Below are 18595 nucleotides of genomic sequence, written 5' to 3'. Positions count from 1 at the left end.
ATCTGTCCATAGTATGCTGTTCCACAACTGTACAGGCTTTTTAGATGGTTTTTGACAAACTCTAATCTGGTCTTCCATTTTTAAGGCTAACCAATGGTTTGCATCTTGTGATAAACCCTCTGTATTTATTCTAGTGAAGTCTTGTCTTGCTTATTTAAAAGAAATCAGGTTTCAAACAGTCAACTTGTTTGGTATGAACTTGAATGCAGCGGCCATTCATTTATATGTGAAAGTCCCACACAAGCTTTAAGTTTTAGCAGTGACCTGGGATGAAGTGCAGGATTTGGGGGCATAATTGGGCACTACATACAACAAAATCACCTACTATGTTTTTAAATGTGACCAGATTTTGTTCTTAAGTCTTCTCTGGCTCAAGATACCAATAATTGGTTTCCCAATGTTGTGCAGACACAGTAAATTAAATCAATTTTAGCATGATATTTGCTTATTTCCTGCTGTTTCACATCACTGTGGATGTTTTAAACTAAACACACAAGTGTTTATTACTAACAGTACGAAAGAGGAGGTTTTCAGTTTTGATTTTCCGCACAAACAGCAGGCACAGGAGTCTGTATTTGGTTTGACTGGTTTCTGACTGACAAACACGGCCTGACTGAAAGTTTTATTTTGGAGAGCAACATGTGAAAGTCAGACACCACAGACTGACCTGGAAACTTTGGCTTTCAGTTGTTTCCAATCAGAAAGTGGAAATCAGACGCCTCCTCCGGTCTCATCTGCCCGTGTTGTGTTCATCAATATTAATGTGAAGAGACGGCGTCCCGGTGGTGGCTTACAGTCTGATGTTTGAGTGGAATGCAGATGACACATTGCAAAATGCAGTTCAGAAGTGGAAAATGCAAAAGCGTAGAGCAGGAAAGGAACTGAATCACATTGAGATAAAAAACTTATCGTTTCTAATAAATAGGGGTGCGCTGATACGTGTGCACAATTTAATTGTTGTTCTTGATGATTTATGAAATTGTGTGTTTAAACTGGGACTCTATTTTATTATCAATTATTCTGCAGATTATTGTGTAGATTAATCGATTAATAATGTACTGCATAAAGCATCAGAAAACTCTTTAAAAAAAAAAACCCAAAGTGACATCATCAAACATCTTGTATTGTCCAACCTACAGTCCAGAAATCAAAGACATTTGATTTATCTTAATATAAAACTTCTCACATTTGAGACACGTTAAAAGTTTGATGTTTTTTTTCTTGTAAAACTACTTAAAGTGTAAATTAGAGCAACAATTACTTGATTAGAGCACTGACTAAGAACGGAGTATTTACATGTTTCAGTCATGTGTGGTTTCTTCCCAGTTGAATGTCTATGGGGAATGACACTGATCTAGTACATCAGATTAGCGCGTCACTTTTAAGTTTCAATGAGGATGAGTCACTATTAGACCCTCGGCGGAGACAAAGATATCCCACCTGCAGCAGCTACCCTGGTGGTCTCACTCAGGCATTAATCATCATGGAGACACATACACATTTTCTCTCTTTCTGTCACACATACTCAACCCACAGGACCACACACACAAATCTGGGAATACACACAAATACCTCCCACTTTGATAAGATGCAGACATTGGCAGCTCCACGCCGACACAGGATAACCCACTTTTTCTGAGGGGGAAAACTCCTTCTCTCATTTCCCCCCTGATGTCTGTCCTCGTGTCTCGGTCAGCTAATCAGAAACACAATAGCGTCTCAGTGTGCCACCTGGAAACTAATAGTGTTTAGACTCAAAAAGAGGTGAGTCAGATCCTTTGCTCCCTCTGACTCATGACCTAGACCCAGACTAGACTGGGGGAGACAGAGGGGATGTGGGAGGAAAGATGAGGGACGTGAGGCAGGGAATTAATTTTGCAGGGGCAGTGAAAATAGAATAAACATTACAGTGTATTTTATGCCTGAAGTCATTAGACTGTTTTGATCGTCATTTTGGAAGCTGGCAGCAGGTTTGTGCTGCTAAGTAAATATCCTGTTTAATATTACGTTAGTGTTGCTGTGTGGCCTGCGTTCCTCTTTGATAATGCAGTTTTCCTACAGTATGTTTGGTGTCTCCAGGAGGATTCCACTTTATTTACATTACATGTTATTTGCAGATTTTGCGGCTGATGCAGGAGCAAGTGAGACAGCAACTGCTCAGCCTTTGTGTCGCTCTGTTCGGCCTATTTTTGCTTTGTAAACTCACCTACAAAGATGATGACGTTAGATTTCTACCAAAGCTGACCCATGCATCTTATTCATCTTCATATGACTCACTTGTGTAGGTGCCTAACTGTAACTGTTGCAGTGTTTTACAGTAGCTGCTGCCTGAACTGCAGCATGGCTGAGGCAGTAACAAATACTGCAACATTATTTATTATTGCACAACTCTGTGTCCTTTTTAGTAACCAGTGCAGGAAGTACGTCATACAAACTAGTTTGTTTCAAATGCATTCTGGCCTCAAGCGACTTAATTACCAACATCAAAAATGTTGGCATTTTAAATTTCAGCAAACCACAGATATATTACATTTGCACATTATTATGCTGTGGATATGTTGAAACTTTATGTTTCAACAGTGCAGTGGTTAATGTCTGGTTAGGTTTAGGCACAGAATCCACTTGGTTAGGAAAATAAAATATCTTTTGTCTGAAAATATAATGCCAAGTTAAAGGGGCACAATCCCAGCAGGAAAGCAGTGATATCTCCGTGGTAACTACTTTTCGTGCCTGAAAATCCACAGGGAAAACAGTGATGGGTCGCCACAAAACACTCATGTTTGGAGCCTGCATCTAAATGACAAGCTTTTTTTTTTGCTGTTTGTTGGTCTTGAACAATACTCTGCAGCTTATGTAAATTACATTCTTTAATAGCTATAACCATGATCTTTCCTTTTGTCTAATCCTAACCTCATCTTGCCATGGGCACATACTGTAGAAAGCAGTCATTTTAAAATGTTAAATAAAAATGTTGGCAACGGATGTAGAACAAACAAAACAAATCAAAATCTTTTCACTAACACTGCTTTTTACTGCAGGACTATCGGGTGTTTCTGTTATTTTGTCCGTCCCTGTACACGTGCCTGATGGATAAATATACTGTGACATTTACAGAAGAAGAGAAATACAGTAAGTAGGTGTGTGGGTGCTGCACCATTCCCTTCAGTTCTCTGAGTCCTCCTGCCCAGCAGTGTTTCCATGGTAAAACATCACCAGACAAATTGTTCCACTTTACGTCACCACAGCAACCAGTAATGGTAAATTCGTAGTTTAGAGGACAGAGGTGGAAGTGTTGTTTTGAGGAGGTGGAGAGACAGACTGATGGAAAGCTTCTGCTGAAATAAAGTGGCTTTTACACATAAAGCATCTCCAACATTTTGTTGCTTTAAGAACCAGACTCAGATGAAGTGCTTTGGCACTAGTGATTAGCTTGTTGCATAAGGTGATATTGTGTTTGTCACCAAAATTACAGTTCAGGAAGTTAAACACAGCAAAGTTAACAATTTGTACGTTTTGTTTAGTATGTCGAGTCAGTTTTGACAGACAGGTTCTTGTTTTTGTTCTATTCCACAGGATATAGTATACTAATAGGCTAGATTATAACCGTGACACACTACGTTATATTATAGCCCTGTGGCCATATTCACAAACATTCTGAAAATCCTCTCAGAGAGCTCCTAACTTAGCCTAAATTTTTTTCAGTAAGGAGTCCTAGCATAAGAGTGTTTTAGGAAAGTTTCAGAGCGAGGAAGGGACAGAAGGAAGGACAGAAACTTTTACCTTAGTGTGGAGGTTTGGTTGACCCCGTTGCTAGGTGTGATGCATACTATTAACAGATGTGAGTGGTTGTCATAGTCACGCCCTTCTGTGAGCCTACAAGGTGTGGACACCCAGAGGAAGTGAAATCTGCTGACTGAAAGTTTTGTCATTGTTAGTGTGATCACTTTGCTGATGGAAGGTTGAGATAGACCCAAGTCATCACTGCTGCACTGTTGGGTTTTTCCAGTTTTTCAAGTATCTTAGTGTTGTGATCATTTTATTTCTGGTGTTGGGTGTGAAATGTGTGCGTATCCGTAATGACATCAACCACACACGGCGTTTAGCGTTTGGAGAATATTTCTCCTACCTTTTTGTCTTTCTGCCATTTTCTCCTCCGATAAAGAAACTCTTAAGCCTCTTAAAAGTCCTCCTCCCTGCTCCTAACAGTTTTTCACCTAAGGAGCTCTTTCAAGGGCTAAGACTCTGTGAATAACTTTTATCTTTACAAGGACCTAGTCTTAACTTTAAAACCTCAGTGTGTAAAAATGGTGAGTAACAGTGACATCAGCGGTCAAATTCTAGATTGCAGCGCTCACTTGCGCTCACTCACTCACCCCTCCCGTCGGGTAAGTGACGGTGGCCTCGTAGGACAAAAAGCCTTGCACAGACGGCAGAGTTTTTCGAGTTTTTCAGGAGTATCTAGCGACGAGGTGAATATTTATTTAGGAATCTACACCATGTTACGATATGTTATAGCTTACCAGTGAGATATAGGTTATCTGTGAGATATATGTTAGGAGTGTTTTATTTCTAATTGTTTTGGTAACACGAGCAAACATTAGCACAGTAATGCTAAAATAACACGTTTTATGTGATAGTCACGGCACAGTGCGGCAAATATAGGTTGGTACGATTATAATATATGCGTTTCCAGAGTGTTCTTCCACAGGACACAGGGAGATGAGGAAGAGGGAGAGGGAGAGGAGGAAGACCAGGGAGAGGAAGGGGGCGAGGGGGTAGAGGCGGTGCAGGAACGGCCAGGCGAAGAGGTGTGTCTCGGCTACCCAGAGGGAAGAGGAGGAGGAGAGGGTGGCAGCCTTCGCAGCAGCGCGAGAGGAATCAACAGATTAGGCTGTAGGCTAGGCTAACCATTTAGCTGTAGCTCTGGGATAACGTTAGCCAAGGCTAGGATAACGTTAGCACGTAAACGTAGCCGTCACTCGAACTTAGACGAGAGGGAAAAGTAGTTGCAAACATGAAGCCAAAATGATTTTAAAATATCAGATTGAATTACCTGTCTAGCAGAAAGCAGGCAACCTCCGCATCCCTTGTGAAATCCTTCTCCTTCAGGAGTTCTTTCCACCTGGAATAAGCAACGCCGATATTCACTCGCGTTTTGTCCCGTCCTCACTTATCTGATCTTTTTCTTTTATTTGGTGGCGTGGTTTCCCTCTTCAAAACATATGTGTGGTCCTCCATTTAAAGTGTGACAGAATCATAAAAGTACAAAGCAGGTTCAGGCGGAAGCGCTCCGGATTGATCTTCACCTTCTCTGTCTCCAGTGACGGCAAGTTCTAGGTAAACGCGAAAGGCGAAGCGCGAATATCCCTTTCGGCCACTGTATTCAAATATGGCAACGCAAGAAGGCAGCCTGCAGCATACCGCACCCTTCCTGTGTGTGTATATATAGAGAAATCATTCTAAGCCTATGAGAAAGCTTCCATTTGTATGTGAATTGCATTACACAAATATATATTTATGAAAGCAATAGTTGATTTTTGCTAATAAACAACCACGTAAATTACACATTGTAACTTTAAGGAGAAATTCTGAGAAAATGTCACAATTCTATAATTGATCATTTTCTAAGAATTTCGTCACTAGAAGCAACTCTTAGCACCAGGAAGCTTTGTGAATACGACCCCTGGACTGACAAGTGTTACCATATTCAACATTTCAAGTATGAATCTATCAAAGGAAAACTTTGCCAATTTTCAGCCAGCTCTGTGTCATTGCAGTGTGGCCAGATGAATGGTGATCGGCTTCCCCCGCCTTTAACTTACCATTAATTTGCCGTTGGACTTTGATGACGCTTTTTGCATCACCCAGCAGACTTTTGGCTCTGGGTGCTTGCCGCATTGGGGAAGCCAAACTCGTTCATCCGCACACACTGCAATGACAAGGAGCTGCCTGATAATCAGCAGTTTGCCTTAAAGCTAATTTGGTTGAGTAGCCTACATCTTTCACACCAAACATGTTAAAGGAAACAATATTTAGCCAGATTTTTAATTGGACCTTGGCTGTTAGTAAACCAACAACATAACATTAAGACCACTCAATGTGCCATGTGGAAGAAATCTCTGCATTTTGTTCAGTCTTGTTAAATTAAGTTCCTAGGGTGGGAAAAGGGGTGCTAAAGGAAGTGACACAGCTCCCTCCTGTTGACTCTTCCCATTGGCAAGTAACCCAGAGTGATGTCAACAGTTGGACCCCTCTCACCTGCTGAGTCAGCGGGACGCCCTGCAGAGTGAAGAGGTGGAGGAAATTGCTGGTTACTCAACTCAGGCACATGGGAGTGTCCAAATGAGTCAATGCTAATGTAGGAGTAAAGACAGCAGCGCTCCAATCCGTGAGTGAGGAAGAAATTATGATGTGCCATCTTGGATTTTACTTGGGTTGAATTGACTGTTGGCTTGTCGAGTCATAACTTAAGCCTGTCGTGCAGTACAGGGTTTTTCCTGGCTCAGAATGGGCCTTTGGGGGGGTGACTACGCATGACAGCATGATCCGCCTGCGCACAGTAAAGGTAATGAGTCTGTTGTAATTTATTTGATGAAAATGTCTGACATGTTGAGAAAATGAAACCTCAATTAGTAAACTGGCAAAAAATATATAAAATTATTCCAACACAGGAAGTGGGGGAGGGGAGTGAGTTTGAGCGTGTGGAGTGTGGGAAGTCCAGACATTTTTCGGAGTTGCGTGTCAACTACCGGAAATACTCTGGTTTAGGCAATGAAGGCAGGATGCAGGACGTGACGCAAATGTACACTGCCACTGAAACTGAGCATTTTTTAAAAGATTTTCACTGGAAATAAAATGGCTATTGTTTCATGACTAATCACAGGAAGTCCTCTCTCCCATTAGCCAGGCAAAACAATGCAGCTTAGCTGCTGGTTCAGGTGTTTATGAGCTGGGAGTTGCTCGCTGGAGGTAAAAGACGTCATATTTAAGTTAATCAAAATCAGAAAAACCTTTATTGTCCCTCACAAGAAGCAATGGAAATTCGTCTTTGACGTGTTCACAAATGTACATCGAATAAAAACACAAGTTAAAGCACAGTTTAAACATAGAACATCAATGCAGAATAAATACATATAATACAGAATAAATGTTCTCTGTCTAGAGAGTTAGGGGGTTAATGTCTTCTTTAATTTGCCTTTCCAAAACCAAAAACACAAGAGCATTAGTGTAAGGAATGGAATTAACAGTTTGTTTGTCTGCTCCAACATAAACTGCTAATATAATGGCTGACTAGCAAGATTACTACAAGAGTAGTGGCATTACTTTAAAGGCTAAGACTTATTAGCATAATCTGCTATGGGTGTAAATCACCAGCGTCATCACGATACGATAAATCGATTCTTTGGACAACAATGCGATTCGATGCCATTTAGAGGCCTGCGATCTATATGAGATGATATCATCTGCCCATATAACACAATAGGTTACAATTCTACCACAGAAGAGACATGACGATCACTAAAGTTAGGTGGGGAGAAAAGTGGTTTTATCTATCGGTATCGGCCTTATTAGTTGTTACATATCTGCATATTGGATATCGGCAAAAAATCCAATATCACGCATCCCTAGTTATTTAATGTAGAAAATAAAATAAACGGTCATATTTTGTCAATTTCAGTCTGAATTCAAGCCGCTATTGCTTTCAAAATTACCACAAATTTGGTGTGGTAAATCCACCACCATTACAATGTAAGCTGCACACTTGCTGCGCTAGTTTGGAGGACTTGACAGGCATAGCAACAGTAACTAAGGGATGAGGGGATTAGCAAAGGGAGCTGACATCACCTGCAGTAAATCAGTCGTGTTTTTGTATCGGACACCTGCTTGGGGTTGAGTTTTTTTTCTGTTGATGGACAGTGTAGAGGTTCACCACCAGAAGTTTGTATTATTAACGTGCTTGTGTCACTGTGTTACTTACAAACCTTTGATTTAACTACTCCTTAAAGGGGAGCTACGCACATTTTCAGAATTCATACATGTTATTCCTATGGTCCAAGACAGTCCAAAAATAATCCAAAAGCTGGAGTGCTATAACTCAAACTTATGATGTCATAGGGTATCAAGTGTGGAGCTGCTCCATAAACAATGCATTGTGCAAGATGTTATACATGACACTGAGAGCAGCCAGGGGAATGTTCTGAGTATATGGGTACATTTTCTGTTTCAAAACTGAGAACACTACAACAGAGTAAAGCTCATTTGGGTTTTGAAATAGAAAACAGACATTATGTTCACCAGAAAAGCTCCAGACTTTATACCCTATGACATCACAAGTTTGAGACTAACTTCTCTGGCACTGGGAGACGAGCTCACAGTCACATATATTGATTGAACCAGCCATAGATTGGCCATAGAGTTAACGTATTAGAATTCCTAATTTAGGTGCCTCCCCTTTAACTCACAAGGTCAGTCATAACAGCTCGAACATTGCCATCTAAAAAAAAAAAAAAAATCGTGTTCTCACAAGATACAATCTGCGGTGTTGGTTTCAGGCGCTGCAGGTTCAGCCAAACGGTGTCTAAAGGAAGATAAAATGCCCCGAACATCCAGAAATAACACAGTTATACAGACAGAAGCCCAGGTCTCTGCAGAAACAGATGCGGACAGACTACATGCCAGCCATAAGTAATGACTTTGTAGGAAAAGTAATTATATGGTATTTTAAGGAGGAAAATCCTGCTCAGTGCTTCTAAAAAGAGAACAGCTGAATTCTTGTCCTTTTTGAAATGTCTCATTTTTTTTGACCATCAGAGGATACTTTGACTGTTGATGCAAAGCAGACATTTGAATATGTTTAGCAGCTGCTTTAGTTATTGAACATATTCAGTGGTCGATCTGAAGTATGTTATTACCTTTAGTTGGAGAATTATTTTACCAAAGACTAAAATTGGCATCATATAGTCCTGTTTCATGCTTTTAAGATTATTTTTTATGTAACTGTGGCTATTTAGGACCAACTGTGTAATCTATTTAATCTTACATACCTGGATACACACATGTATGTACGTTGTATCTTTGGCACCTGAACATCCATGTTTGCAATAAACTGCTGTTTGAACAATACCAGGAGTTTTATAAAGCACAACACCTTTTCAATTTTACTGCATCTTACCCATGTAAATTAAATAGTTCAGGTCAAATAAATGTAGACTACAATCTTATTTTGAAGACGTTCAACCAGTATATTTTAAGTTACTTAACCACGGGCACATAACCCCATGGCAACGGCTGTGTGACGGTTTGATTCCCACACGGATACTAAAGATAGACCCCTGTGCCATTCATTCTGATATTACGTGTAATGGTTCTCCTTGACTCATCTGTAGACTCAATCTCCCACAATCCTCCCACAATGAGTACTTTTGCTGAGCCAGCATTTCTCCAAAGTCGTACTTTCACTTTTTCTCATTTTGTGCCGCAAGTAAATACCCAACGCTGTGGGTTGTTTTATAATGATCAGCTCAGTGGTGATTTGTTTACTACATATAAAAGGTCAAGGTTACATACTTAATACTGTAAGTAGGTAGTCACTGGGTTCATGGTTTTGCCTGTGACCTCTGAGCTATTGAAGAAACTGAGATGATTTTTTCTTTTTCATATTAAGTAACACTCAATGACTTCTATACATAGCATGTATGTACTTTGAATATTTTAAGTAATGCTAGTGGCATGACTTGATCGATGCCAGTGTCGGTCTGTCCTTTCAAACAGTTCTCATTCCCAGTTCGCTTTGTCACGCCTCCTCAGCATCTCATACTGAAGCGTACGGCATCCTGTAGCGTCTGTATGTGACACACCGCTGTCCTCTGGGTGAAACACGTTGGTCAGGTTTAGGCAACAAAACTACTTCGGTTATGAGAAAAACATGTTTGCGGTTAAAATAAGTGAGCGACATGACCAAGTGAGCGATTCAAGTATGTCACTAACCTACATAAGTTAAAACAAAGTTGACTTGGTTTCACACAGAACTGAAACTGTGGTCTCGTGAGTTAAAGTCAGTGTTTGACCTTTCACCTGCCTGACCTCTTGGCCTATGTGGAATTTCTCGCTCCCTAAACTTTGTCAGTTCCTCTCAGTGTCAAATATTGCTGCGGGTGGGTTAACATTTTATTTAGTTGAAAGCCCAGTGCATCTCATAGATACACCAAAGGGTGCCTTTGGCGGCGGTACAACTGAATGCATTGCCATAAATTTTTACAAACATTCATCCATTCATCCATCAGAGGATGAATGTGGCTGACTTTAGTGGTGTCCTGACTTTCATTAAGCTCCACCTTAAATTGGTCCAGCACTTTGCTTTATGACCAAACGCCTGCAAAACTAATGACCCTACCACTGGCCTCACCTTTACTGTGCAACAATCAGCATGTTAGCATGTTGGAGTTAGCATTTAGCTTAAGCACTGTTGTGAGCACAGCCTCAAAGAGTAACTAGCTTGGTCTAAGAGTCTTATGACAGTTTCTGTTTGTGTCATTTGCAAATCAAGGACCTGACAGTGTTGTGAAAACTTCCACGTAGCTCATCAAATGCAATGTTAGTTCCAGTATTAGTGTCTGATTGAGCTGCTGACCTGTCATGTTCCTCTATTTACATGCGGCGCCACACTATACACTATCATTCCCATATGTTCAAGCCTTGTTCACAGATTACTGTATTCTTTAGGGTACTGTCGCTGAAGGGTGAAGGGGCTATATGGTGATGGTGCAGGGTGGCTTTCTGCTGGATGGCCTTTTACCCGAAACTGGCATACTCAGCCTGCTTTGCAGCAGTAACACTGCAGAGCTGTCATATCCTGTTCATCACCAATATACAGTATATGTAAGTCACCAGACTGAACTACAGACGCTTCCGCTGCAATGATCGGTGTGTGTTTCCCATTTCTGTCACTGCCAGTATGACTGCACGTACACAAGACATCATGTCCAAGTCTGTACTTGCTTGTGTGTCTATGGGCATAATGAGGGTTTGTGTATATATGTGTGTTGTGAAAAGCGTGGGAACTGCAGAGGAGGATGTGTGTTTTTACGAAGCTGGCTCTGAGTTCCCATGATTTCCTCCGGATAGGAGACTCAGCTGGTTGGGGTGGGAATTAATTTGTATCACAATAACCTCAGAGGCAGGCGGATTTATACTGTGACTGTAGACAAACTAGATCCAGGATTCACACTTTTTGGTATTGAGAATGATTTCAGGTCGGTCGCCTCTCTGCAGCGCTAACACTTGTCCTGAAACATTGCAAATTATATCAGAATGCATGGCTGTGTGGCATCATCTGACTGTACAAGAGCTCTGAATATCTCAGAAGAAGACAAACAACATGATGATACATGCTCAGGATGATGGAGTAATTTTGTTTTCACTTGATCCGTCTCATTACTATTGTGCCAATATGCATCACCTTGGGCAAGATGACAAGTTGCTAAATGTCACTGAAAGTGCTGGTCGGGCTGAGGGCGCAGATGTTACAACTGCTTTGATTCATTAAATGAAACCATTTCCAGTTTAGCCCAAGTGAATTAAAATAAATTACAGCCCCCAGTGGCCTAAGCCAGTGTAGCTGGTGTAGATTCAGAATGAGAATCAAAGATATCACCATCTGCAATGATTCAAAAGTCATCCTAGGTCATCAAAGTGCCTCAAGGTTGTGAAAACCTGCACTTTCACTATTAGCCTTAATTCCGTTTTGATCTCAGCACCACTGCCCGAGCTTCACTTTTGCCGTCCCATGTGGCTTTTACGCTGCAGCTGTACAGTGGCTTCACTCTCATAAGGCCTTTTTGGATGCTTTGCCAGATTTCAGCAGAAGTGATTTAGAGGCAAAGTATGCCTGTGTCAAATCTCCCTAAATCTCATAACTGTTCCTCAAAGCTCAGACGTGTCTTACTGTACCCAGATGTGTGGTAATAAGGGCTTTGTTTGTTAAGGTCGTTCACATTTTTGTTTGCCTTCTGAGATGAGAAAATTGATACTTACCTCGTGTTTGAGCGATAAAGTCGGGGCTGAAATCAGGAAGTGGTTAACTTAGCTTAGCATAAAGACTTACCGCAGGGGGAAACAGCTAGCTGGTTCTGACCAGAATTTAAAAAATATGCCAATAAAGGGAGCTTGCTAATCAACATGTTGGTTAACAGTACATACAAAATTGTGGTTTTGGGGGCACATGTTGTAGAACTAGGCTATTTCTTGTTGAAATTACTGTGCACAGCTGCCACAATGACAGTGCCTTTACAGGGGCCAACACCGAAACTGAAATTTACACTAGTGACCGAGAAAGTGCTCAGAAGATAATCTGGTGTTTGTCACGAAATAGTTTCAGCACATAACTCCACATTAAAACAACACACTGTTTATAAATTTCTGTTGATGTACAGATTAACAGTCTGGGCTGACTCCCAACTTGATGCTTGGTCAGTGGTCCTCGGCGGCAGACAGCGGCACACAGAGGCACCCTTAGCTGTGGGATAAAACACACTGGGCAGCAGCGATTTTTGGTGCCGAGGGCAACTACCATAGTATATAAAGCGAGAAAGTCTGCATACAGTGGGCGGAAGGGAAGATGAATATGTCAGACAGATGTTCACCCTGGAGCCTACTGTTTGTGTCTTGTGTGAAACTAAACGTCAGTGAAGCTAAATTACAACGTAGTGTGCTAGTTTGTGTAACATGCTACGCTAGTAACATATGTCATGTGACATTATATTATGTTAGCAGCTGCTTTTATTGTCTAAACCTAAAAATGAAGTTTTTTACCTATGTTGTCAGTTTATTTTGAAAAGACTGTATGCATGTAACTAGCAAAAACAATGCATTTCCTGTGAAAATGGAAATGTATTTTGACACCTTGTCCCTGTGCATCCAAAACTGACACAGGAGGCTACCTAGGGCGTCATAGTTTGACATGTACAGCCACTTAACAGCATTGGTATTTGACGAGTTGGGATGAGAATGTGTTGCGATTAAACATAGAAGATATTCATTCATTTTCCGTAACCGCTTATCCTGTTGGGGGTTGCAGGGGAGCTGACATTGGGCAAGAGGCAGGGTACACCCTGGACCGGTCGCCAGATTGTCACAGGGCTGACACAGACAACCATTCACGCTCACACCTACAGCCAGTTTAAAGTCACCAATTAACCTGCATGTCTTTGGACTGTGGGAGGAAGCTCGAGTACCTGGAGAAAACCCACGCTGACGCAAGGAGGCGACAATGCTAACCACTACAGCTTCGTGCCGCCACACAAGATATGATGTGTTAATTAATGAGCTGTAAAGTCGTTGTTAGGCATAATTTCCGTTTGCTTCTAGAGGTGTAAAGTCAGAAGTTACTCAGTAATATCAGTTATCAGTATCTATGCATTGTAAACTAACATTAGCGACAAACAGCTGGTCATACCAGACCAAGTCATTCTGTAGCACCAAAACTCGTGAGTGTATTAAACTGTGTCTTTAATCTGTCAAATATATGTTTTATTTCTTCCCCTTAAAAGTTACATAGTCTCACTTTAAAGCTCAAACATGAGGTTGATTTTGTGATTTCACTTTTGGAATTTCCTAACTCTCCTTTTGAGAAAGGAAAGTTAGTAAGAAACCATGCCTCTGGGAATTCTGGGAAAAGGGAGACGCTGTTTATTTCTGAATGTAGCAGCAGACTGTGCTTCTTCTCATGACACACACAGCAAGGTCAGATCATGGGTCGACTTCTCAGGCTCTCTCTCTCTCTCTCTCTCACTCACTCACTCACTCACTCACTCACTCACTCACTCACTCACTCACACACACATACACACACACACACGCAGAGTCAACCCATATCTAAGGGAGAATGGTGTGAGCAGTTTGAAGTTGAGAGAGGAGGAAAGATTGCAGTTTAAGGAGGAGATTCTTGTGTGTACATGTGTGTATGTATGTGTGTGTATGTGTGTGTGTCAGAAAGTTGGCCACTCATTAGTAGAGAGCTCATGGAGGAAGTGGTGGTTACCGATGACTCAGCCAAGCCATGCATTTCATTCTTTCTCTCTCCAGTCTCTCTCTGTGCGCTCTCCTCCCTCTGTCATCTACTTTTCTTTCTACATACTATTCATTCCTCTCTTGTATTCTGGCCTCTTTCTGATTTTCTGTCCTTTCATTCTCTTAATCTTTGCTCCCCCCCCCCCCCTTTCTTTTCTCTCTTCTCCTGATTCATCCTTGACCTTTGGAGGTATCTCAGTGTGAATGTGTGTGTTGTTGTGTGTGTGTGTCTGTGAATAGGACACTCAGCAATGTGTGTGGGAAGATAACTGGCTTCCTTCAGAGTGATTAAAACATTCCTTCTCTCTTCTTTTTCCCTCTCTGCTCTCTCTTTCTCAGCCCTTCTTAGTTTGCAGTGAGACTTTCTGATGAAGAGGAGGATGAAGACTGACAAACTGGTGAGTGAAAGCAAGCTGGACATGAGGTGTTTTTTTCAACATTGGCTGGTATTTATCAATCTAGGAAGGATTGCAGTCCTGTGACAGTCTTTTCTGTCTGATTTTAGTGTCGAGGCTGGTAGTCCTGTCTTTCTAGGTCAGCATTTCTGCTTTTCAAGGTTTGGTAGTCAAACCAAAATAAAATAACCTAGATTTTAAGTTGTTTATTTGTAAGACATAACACAGAGCTGAATAGCAGGAAGGATTCAAGAGGAAGATGGAAAATATTACAAGCGTTTTCAGAACTTTGGTGGATTTGACTTGTTTGTGCGCCGCTGAACGTCTATTTGAGTGCATTTTATTTCTCATAAGTCTTCAAAAAGCAGTAGATAAATCCCCCTTTTTATAAATAGATCATGGTGAGGGATTTTCCTTGATTAATAAATAGCACAGCATGCTAAAGAGGATTTCCGTCTGCAGCAATGGGTTAAAACAAATAAATACAAAGCAAAATCTGACTGTATTATCACAGAGATGGTGGATGGCACTGTGTGGAGCAATGTGTTCGGTTTGTTTGGCAGTCGGTCAGGTTGCGGCAAATGTTGGCTATATTTGGCACTTGGCACATAACCCGCGGCTCCAAACTTAGTCATGCAATCATGGTGTGACGCACTGACCGCACCTTTGAAGGGCTGAAGTGAAAGTGGCGGTGCTGTGTATCCTGGTGATATTACAATAGCTGTCATCAGATGGAACGAGGTGATCACAGAGCTCCAGCTCAGGAGCACTTTAATCGCCTTCATCAATCTGTGTACAGGAATGAGTATTTCAGTGACGTTAGTGGGAGTTTCACCCTCTGTACTGACGCACAGTTAAGATCTGTGAGAAGCATGTTACAGTATGTGTATACGGTATGTACATATGAGGAGAGTATCGAGAAAACGTACTGCACTCCAGATTCATATTTTTAAACCACTGAAAGGTTTTGCTGAGTGCGCTAGCTGTAAGTGATCTCTGTATTCCTGACTGTTTCACTAACAATGTGTCGCACATGCGTACATAGACATATTTACCAGACATGACGGCGGGGCTGATATTGTTTTCACCCTCTGAGCCTGAGTGTTTGTGTCATGGCAAAATGTGGTCCTGCTGACACCTGTTGCAGCGGGAACTACCACAGAAGCAGTTCTGAGTATTTTGCCAGGTGTTTATGTGTCTGTCCGTCTCTGGATAGATTTTGTCACTGCAGTAGCGTCAAAAACTGTGCAGGATGCAGACATGAAACTTTGCGGATATGTAGCTAAGATCACACTGAAGGTGGAGTTGAAAGATGGGTGTGGTCAGAGCAAAGGCGCCAGAAGTGTGGGGGGTGGTAGGTAAGTAGGGAAGAGGCCACTGGCCCACATTAGGGGTGTTACTAGTATTGATGATGACCGTGATATTTAGCAATGAAATACTGATAGAAAGTTAATAATACAGCTATGATAATTTTGTTTTAAGAATCCAGCAACTCTTAAATTGTATTTTGTTCTCACTTTAGCCCCACAGAGATCGCACTATACCGTCACTACAAAGTCCCTTCTTTGTGCATCCTTTGCATTTTTACACAGAACCAAACGATGTCAGCATCACTCAACTCCACTGCATCGCGGCTTTGCAGAATCAAAAGACGTTTGACGGGTGTGACATGTAACAAAACAGCACAAGTCTTTAGTGTGTGACATCTTTCTACACAACATCAATGGCATTAAAGGGAAATTTTGGTTTATTTCAACCTGTGTCCTATCGTCCTAAATTTGTTTCAAGTGACTAGTGACATAGAAATAATAGTTAGCATGTTAGTCGTTACCCTAGATACAGCCAGGGCGCATAGTAGCGTCAGACCTGTTAAAACGTAAGTGAACGGGCAACCTTCAAGTGCAAAGTTAGTCCACTAAACAAGCTTTTTTTCCACAAAGACCGCCTCATATCGTTAGGATAAATGTCAGAGAACATATAGAAAACGACATGTAAACATGTTGTCTTACCTTACTGGTGTGGTGCCATGTTAGGTAAGACAACACGTTTACATGTCGTTTTCTATATGTTCTCTGACATTTATCCTAACGATATGAGGCGGTCTTTGTGGAAAAAAAGCTTGTTTAGTGGACTAACTTTGCACTTGAAGGTTGCCCGTTCACTTACGTTTTAACAGGTCTGACGCTACGGCTGTATCTAAGCTAACAGCTAACATGCTAACTATTATTTCTACGTCACTAGTCACTTGAAACAAATTTAGGACGATAGGAGACAGGTTGAAATAAACCGAAATTTGCCTTTAATGTGTCAATAACAATCATTTACCATCTCTGTTATGTGGTGACAAAGCTGCTCCTCTGCTCAGAGCGTAAGGAGCTTCCGGACCTCATTGTTTTCTCAATTTGCGGACATTTACAGCTGCTGTTCTTCTAGGAGTTAGCTGCTAATTGCTAACAGCTACTTTTTAAATCTCCCACGGTTTGTCGCATGCATAACACGTCGTCGAAACATCACATCCGTGCTGAACACGATCCCGTCCGGCAGATTGTCCTGTTCATACAGACAGCATTTCGGCGCTGTTACTACCTCTCATGGCGGATTAAAGGCAAGACCAGTCTGTCCACCCATTCCACGATTGTACCTTATATACAGTACGGCAAGGTGGCAAAATGGCTCTCTCCCCCAAAGCCATCCACTCCTTTGCAGTGTCCATTAAGTGTCAATGCCCTTTTTGTACATTTTTGTAGTGTTATGGTTACAGACTCTCTCTTCACCTCCCTGTTTCCTTATTTTGAGTGTAATTAATTCGCCAAAAAAGATAAAGACACATGATTAATAAAGTTAAAGATGAATTTGACCAATAGCGTTATGATTTATTTTCAAATTTTCCTTAGATAATGCATTAATATTGTTATTGTGAACTCTTTTTACATAACAGTGTAGTGAAAATGTGATATTGTGCCAGACCTGGCCCACATTTATTTGAAGTTGCGGATCAGCGTCGTGGCAGGACTAATCCCCCTGCAAGACGGTACAACTTTTTATTTATTTTTTTTGGTAAATTATCACTTGGAAGGTGAGGGTATGTGTTGTGTTGTTTGTTTTCCTCAATGGCAAATCACAGATATCTTTGTAGGTAGTAATATTAACAGTAATATTTGCAGAAACTTTAGACAAATAAAGCCTCCAACTTCATATCTGTTTATCTAGCCAAACTCAGAACATCTGATTATAATACTTTGCACCCTCTTGCAGCCATATTTGGTGTGCAGTAGCTGCAAACATGTGCTCTTGTTGAGCATGATTAAGATCTATGTGGCTGATTAGGTAGTGATAATTTCACCGACTTTGTGTTGTGCACATAACGTTTTTTGGAAATTTTAATGGCCTTTATATGGTCATAATTGTGTATGAGGGAATGATTTTCAGGCCAGTGGTCAGGCAAGGTCATGTGACTTGTAATTCGGACGGTGCTCACTGAGACCAGATGGCCTCACAGTCCCATGTTGTTCCTGTGGGATTGATCACTGCACAATATCTAGTAGTAGCTAGCCTTAGTGCTAGCTAACAGTTGCATCTTACATCATTAGCTGCTTTGCTAATTTAGCACACAGACTATTTAGTTTGCTGAGCGTCAGCGTTGCCAAGCATGATTATGATTTTGCCTAAATTCGCTCCACCCTCAGCTCACACTGTCAGTTCATGTCTACTCACATCTTTCCATTGACTGTAAATGCAGTAGGATTAAATGTACAAAAAACATTAACCTTTTACCAAAAGAAGAGATTATTTTCACACTCGCTACTTTCTATTTGCAGTATGATTAACAGCTGCGACAACATCATGACAGCTGGTATTATTTTAAACTTGTGAGTTTATGTATGTGTGTCATCATTGCAAAATGTGGTCCAGGTGACACCATTTGTAGCAGAAACTCCCACAGAAGCAGTTTTGAGTTTTTTGCCAAGTGTCTATACTGTATGTCTGTCTGTGGATACATTTTGTCGATGCGATAACTTTACATTTGTGCAAGATGTAGTCACGAAACTTTATGGGTTTGTAGTTTAGACTGAAATGAAGGCTGAGTTCGGGGGGGGGGGGGGGGGGGGGGGGGGGTAGGTAAGGGCTCACTG

At 41.3% G+C, this 18595-nt stretch overlaps 1 long non-coding RNA gene across 1 annotated transcript in view; it reads left to right on the top strand.

Annotated features, from left to right (window-relative positions):
- Positions 1-18595, top strand: part of LOC126406559 (uncharacterized) — a 116048-nt gene that overhangs the window by 17934 nt on the left and 79519 nt on the right. The window contains exon 2 of the long non-coding RNA XR_007571718.1: positions 14407-14465. This is a non-coding gene — a long non-coding RNA (uncharacterized LOC126406559). The remainder of the gene's footprint in view (positions 1-14406; positions 14466-18595) is intronic.

The sequence above is a fragment of the Epinephelus moara genome, chromosome 19 (genome assembly GCF_006386435.1).
Source record: "Epinephelus moara isolate mb chromosome 19, YSFRI_EMoa_1.0, whole genome shotgun sequence".
Classification (NCBI taxonomy): domain Eukaryota; kingdom Metazoa; phylum Chordata; class Actinopteri; order Perciformes; family Serranidae; genus Epinephelus; species Epinephelus moara.
Note: the sequence above shows the minus strand (reverse complement) of the source record. Positions and strands in the feature narration are given on the sequence as shown.